The sequence below is a fragment of the Alligator mississippiensis genome, chromosome 3 (assembly GCF_030867095.1).
Source record: "Alligator mississippiensis isolate rAllMis1 chromosome 3, rAllMis1, whole genome shotgun sequence".
In the NCBI taxonomy this organism is placed as follows: Eukaryota; Metazoa; Chordata; order Crocodylia; family Alligatoridae; genus Alligator; species Alligator mississippiensis.
Window position 1 is genome coordinate 251,064,386 of NC_081826.1, and position 6,507 is coordinate 251,070,892.

The window sequence follows — 6,507 nt, forward strand, 5'->3', positions numbered from 1 at the left end:
TATGACACTTACATTCTTATACCATCAATAACTATGCTCCCACTTCAGAAAAACGACCTTAAAAAGTTTATTGGCTGAAATCTTGGAAGTTACGCAAAAGCAAAAGATGAAATGCCTACTAATAGTAAAAAAAAACCCACTTCTTCCACAGCTTATGGGTCAATTACAAGAACAGTACTCTGTGAAAGTTTGTTTTTAAAAGATCAGTCCACAATGGGAAGTGTGCTCAGTCAAGCATAAGTACAGAGGAGCAGTTAGCTGCATTAGACTGAAGTCAGGCAGAAGACGGGACAAGAGTAGCACCTTACAGATTTTACTGGATCACTGAGGTATAAGGTTCCTGAAGATCAAGACTGCCTTCTATGAAACCTTATAACTCTCTGAGCCACTTATGTCTCTAATATACTATCTGCCCCAAATTCAGTCAAGCAGTTACAGCAGGCAGCTCTGAAAACCACTGAACTCATGCTTAATGAGAAGCAAGGATCTGTAAAAGAGACAGCTTTAAATTCCCAGCAGTGGGGTGCAGTACACCACTTGGCTATGATATAACATCTGCATTTGCCCAAGGCCCAATACAACAAGGCCCTGATCCTGGACCCCAACATATCAACAGTTAACAATCAGATAATGCTTTGCCATCAGCTGTTTTTTCTGCCTGGATGTATAGCAAAGTGTAACTTCAAGAAGTGGATAAATACACATAAATCTTGCTCACAATGACTTAGCGCTTAGTTGTCTTTAGCTAGCAATTAACCAGAGAGAAGCAAGTATTTTACTGAGAAGAAAGGGGGTAGGGGTGGGAAACTGACCCCAAGGATTTCTGTGCAATTGTTATCAAGAGCTTTCTTTCAGTTATCAATCCATTAAATTTTGTAAATGGGAGTGCCCAGCATAGGCAAATGAACAAGAAGAATGCTGCTCGTTAATGTGTTACAGGAAAACTTACTACAAGTGTGTATCACCTTTCCAAGTCATCATTTGATCTACTTTAAAACAAACCTATCATAAAACTTTAGACTGTCTCAAAGTTTTTACATAATTTATTAATTTAGAACTGGCTCTTCGTTTACTAACTTACTCAAGTGTTTTTGTAGCAAAGAAAAAAAAATCATCAAGCAACATTTAATTTCAAAGTCAGCTAGTACTATACAATGACCAGGAAGTAAGTGAAGATACAATAGTTTGTACAAAGTATTTCATAGAAAAAAGTTTAAGTTGGCCTTTAGATGGTATAAATCACTTAACAGAGTTTAGCACAATTTGAAAAGATGATCAAGTGACTTTTTCCCTTCAACCAAGATAAGAATCAAAAAAAGCTCAAAAAGTAGAAAGTTGTAGTGTGTACAATAAAGTGAGCCTCAGTCAAGTCATGTGACAAAGCTAAGCATCAAGAAACTCCTCCTGAAACAAGATTTTACATTTCAAAAAACAAAAAGGCTGTATAAAGAAATAAAAGCAAACATTTTGCTAAAGTTCAAGCTTTCGTTTGAGGAAACATTATCAGCATGTACTGTGCATACAGGACTGCAGCCACCATTTATATGCTATAAATTGTCCTATACGTTAATTTGAAAGAGCTACAGCAACTTTAAGTTCTAAATGATTTTATTTTTTGAAGTAGATGGGCAGAGGTAGCAATCCAGAGTTTCGAGAAGAGCCTTTCAAGGATTCCATAGCATATCCAGGATTTGAGCCATGTTTTCAAAAGTGCTTTGGCAAGCAGGAAAAAATATCTGGTGTTGTCTGCAGTATATTGCATGGAAAACGCATGTGTCCATACCCCAACCACAGCATACCATTACTACCGACACGACTTCAAACAACACAACAAAGAGAACTCCAACTGTAAAGTTGTATCTGAGATAAAGGCCAGTCATCCTTGCTTGGCCCACTTATTTTACCAGAAAAATTTTCTGAGGTGTAAGGACATATTAAACAGGTTTCCTTCACTCCCAGTAGTTTAGACTTTTCACAGGATTAGGGTACCAAGAGAGCCATGCAATGGGGAAGAAGTCCTGATCCTCAAGGGAAACTTACACAACACTTCCCAGAGACGAGCCTATGAGCTCCATTTCATCAACCTGCTGGATACTAGAGATCATGGACTAAAACATGGACATTGGATTTTTGATACATTATAATCTGCCTGGCAACTGACACCCCAGCCCAGTCCCTGGCTTCTTTACTTGTCATTCCATCCATGAAGAGCACACACCAACTGCTGAAACTTCCTTAGCCTGACGAAGGGTTTTTGAACCCGAAAGCTTGCTTAATAACTATTCTCCAACTATTTGGGTTGGTCTAATAAAAGATATCAAATTCACCCAAGGAACCTTGTCTGCCTATGTCCTTAGACCAACACAGCTACAACCTAAACCCCTGCAACATGGAAGATATTGAATTCAGCCGTCTGAAATGGAAACTGTACAACATGAAAAAGAAAGAAGACAAACTCAACAGCGATATATATTTTCTAAGCCTTTGCAAGAAACACAACTTCATTCCGTGAGGACAAAACATCTACAATCCCCTGACTACTATACACAACTCCAAATATGCTTCACAGCTATGCAAAAGAACTTCAGAGAAAATTAGGAATCATCTACTTCATCTACTCTACTCCAGAAGAGACCAACTCAGGAAGGAAATCACCATATACTACAACAACTTAAAAGACAGAAATCCATGCATGTTCCCTGACAATATACAGTGGATACGAAGAGACTACAAAAAACTTTCTACAGCATTCATCCTACATAAAAAGAAGAAATGGAACAAATTACTCCAAGAACAAGCTCCCCAGCCACAAAACAACCAGAGGAACAACACCAACACCTTACAACATTCCAACCTCAGACTCAATGAAACTGAAAGCAGCAACCCACCCACAAATATTATCAATCTCTCCACACACACGCTTACCAAAATTGAAATATCTGTCCTTTCTAAAGGCCTAAATTTCTGTCCAGAAAAATACCCTAATAAAATACTTCAATGTGGAGAACTAGAATTCTTCCGACACCTGCGACTCAAAGAATATTTCCACAACCAAACTGAACCCACTCCCAACAACAACTCATCCTCTGACAACATTCAGGAAAGGATCAATGTCAAAAAGCCCCAAAAAAACATCAGATTGGAAACCTCGCAGTGGACGAAACCCTAACCTTGACCGCTACATTGACTGCTTCAGGGAAAGAATGAACAATGAAATAATCAGCAACACACGTCACCACAACAACCTCTCTCTACCAGAGAAAAAGGCCATAGAATCTCTAAGATCTAACCACCAAATAGTAATAAAACCAGCAGATAAAGGAGGAGCCATAGTCATCCTAAACTGTGAGGATTACATAAAGGAAGCCAACAGACAGCTCTCTGACACCACTTAGTACAAAGAACTACAAGAAGATCCTACTCCCCTTTTCACCAAAAAACTCAACAATACCATCAGATCATTTCCATCAAGACTACAAGAAAAACTACAGACCTTGATCCCCCCACTACCTAACCCGGGGACTTTTTACATGCTCCCTAAAATCCACAAACAAGGGAACCCTGGCAGACCTATCATATCCAACCATGGGACCTTAACTGAGGAAATATTAGGTTTCGTTGAATCAATCCTAAAACCGCCCGTCACCCACAGAGTAAGCTTTGTACAAGACACTACAGACTTTCTACGGAAACTTAAAAACATAGGCCACCTTCCCAGCAACACACTCCTAGCCACCATGGACGTTACCAGCCTATATACCAACATCTTACACCAGGATGGCATCCAAGCCTGCCTTACATATCTACAGGAACAAGATTACAACTCAGAATACAGACCCAAAGATATTACTGACCTTATACACTTCATCCTCACACACAATAATTTCACTTTTAATAATCAACACTTCCTTCAGATGATGGGAACAGCTATGGGCACTAAAATGGCCCCACAGTATGCCAACCTTTTTATGAGCCACCTGGAAGAAGACTTCCTCAAGAACTGCACCATCAAACCCTTGCTATACTTAAGATGCATCAATGACATCTTCATCATTTGGACTGAAAACCTGCAATCTCCGATTGAGTTCCCTCAGAAATTCAACAATTACCATCCCTCCATCCGACTTTCTTTAGAATACTCCAGCACCAACATCTCCTTTTTAGACACAATGATCAGTATCCAGAAGGGTAAAATACAGACCACAGTATACAAGAAACCCACAGACCAACATACATATCTGCAAAGAACCAGCAATCACCCTAAACGCACCAAAAAAGCTGTGATATACAGCCAAGCCCTCAGATACCACCGCATTTGCACTGAAGAGAACACCCGGGATTGCCACCTCACCAATCTTAAAAAGGCTTTCACCCAGCAAGGACACTCCTCCAGAGAGGTAGATCGCACGTTTGAAAGAGCCACCTGGATACCATGTGAAGAACGGCTGCAGTACAGAAGAAACCCCCCCCCAAATCGCACACCACTGCTTATGACATATCACCCCTCCCTTGAACCTGTATGGAAAATCCTCAAACAACTGCAACCCATACTAGACAGAGACCCTATTCTTAAAAAGATCTTCCCAGAGCCACCCATCCTAGCCTTCAAACAAGCACTGAGCCTCGCCAACCTCATCACCAGAAGCAAACTTCCTCAAGCCCAGAACACACCAAAAGGATCCAGACTGTGCCATGATAGGAAATGCAAAACCTGCCAACACATCTCCACCACCCCCACTATTACTACACCCCACAACAGAGCCATCAGCATCCCTGCATCTTACAGCTGCACCTCCAGAAATGTAATATACCTCATCCAATGCACCCAGTGCCCTGATGGAAAATATGTAGGAGAGACCAAACAACAACTCCACACCAGAAGGAACGCACACCGGAAATCTATCAAAGACGGAAATACCCAATTACCGGTGGGGGCACATTTCTCACAGGAGGGCCACTCTCTCTCCAATCTCTCAGTCCTGATCCTCAAGGGAAACTTACACAACACTTCCCAGAGACGAGCCTATGAGCTCCATTTCATCAACCTCCTGGGTACTAGAGATCATGGACTAAATATAGACATTGGATTTTTGATACATTACAATCTGCCTGGCAACTGACTCCCCAGCCCAGCCCCTGGCTTCTTTACTTGTCATTTCATCCAGGAAGAGCACACACCAACTGCTGGAACTTCCTTAGCCTGACAAAGGGTTTTTGAACCCGAAAGCTTGCTTAATAACTATTCTCCAACTATTTGGGTTGGTCTAATAAAAGATATCAAATTCACCCAAGGAACCTTGTCTGAATGACAGATGATGGGTTTTCAATGCTACCATTCCAGGGCAACAGTGGCACAGCTGCACCATCAATAGCCAGCCCAGCATGCACAGAATCCATCTGACGGACAGAACAATTAAGCCTTTTAGACCTCACTCTCATATTCCTCTTTGCATCAGTCTGTATTACTCAGCCTTGGAAAACAAGTCACAGGAGAACGATTACTTAAACAATTTTGAGAGCTAACCGACTCCTTATGCTAGGGCAGACAAGCATTTCCTTGCAATTGCAGGGGCCCATCTCTCACGATCTGCAGGAGGATGGAGTCCCATCTTACCAGATTCACACTAGAAAACTTGCAAGCGACCCAAGCCTCGGGGCAACGGTAACACGCTGTCCAAGCCCTGTTCAGCTGCAGTAACTGCTCTTCCAGAAGAAGGTGCTGGCGAGTGGCATCTTGGCACTAGCTCCAAGGCAGGGCACCCCAGGGAAGGCCTTCCTATGCTCATTGCCAAGGGACTCCTGCAGAGGATGCAGGGCACCAAACAAGCTCACAAGAGCTCAGGCAGGGGGAGCAGAGCCCAGCTCTTCGCCTGCTGCACTTGAAGGAGCAAACTGAGATGGAGCCCACGCCCACACCCACCCAGGTCGACAACAGGCATCGCCCAGGGCCCCAGGGACGACCCAGCCCCTCTCTGCAGGGCCCCCCCAGGCTAAGCCCCGTCACCGCTAGGTCCCTCCTGCCCTCCCGCGGCCCCCTCTAGGGGCGAGACACGGCCGGAGCGCAGGGACGGTCGCCCGCCCAGGAGGCGAGGAGCCCGGGGCCCCGCGAAGGCGGCCGGCAGCACCCACGGCCCCGTGCCAGAAGCAGCCGAGCCTTCCTACCTCTGCTCCGCTCAGCCCGACGCGGCTCGCAAGGCCTAGCCTGGCTCGGCCCGGCCGGTTGTTTGCGTTCCCGGGGCTGGGGGGGGGGCGGGGCGCGAGAGCGGGGCGGAGCTCCCCGCACGCATGCGTCGTCCCGACGCTCCTCGGCAGACAGGGACCTCTCGACTGCTCAGCCGTGGCAGCCCCGAGACGGGAGGGGGCGGGGCGTGAGGCGGGCTCCTCCCCCAGCCGCCCTCGGGCCCGGAGGGGTGGGTGCGCTGCTCTCACTGCGGGGCGGGGCGGGGCGCGGCGCCGCTGGCGCCGCCTTAGGTCGCAGCTCAGGGGCTCCGGCCGCGGCTCCAAACG

The 6,507-nt window shown here is 45.3% G+C and overlaps 1 protein-coding gene across 2 annotated transcripts in view; it reads right to left on the bottom strand.

The window, feature by feature from the left end:
• Positions 1-6,265, bottom strand: part of ZFYVE16 (zinc finger FYVE-type containing 16) — a 61,903-nt gene extending 55,638 nt beyond the window's left edge. For both annotated transcript variants that reach the window (XM_006269978.4, XM_006269977.4), the window contains exon 1: positions 6,163-6,265. The gene's annotated coding sequence lies outside the window, so the exon portion shown is untranslated. The remainder of the gene's footprint in view (positions 1-6,162) is intronic.
• Positions 6,266-6,507: the final 242 nt, after the last annotated feature.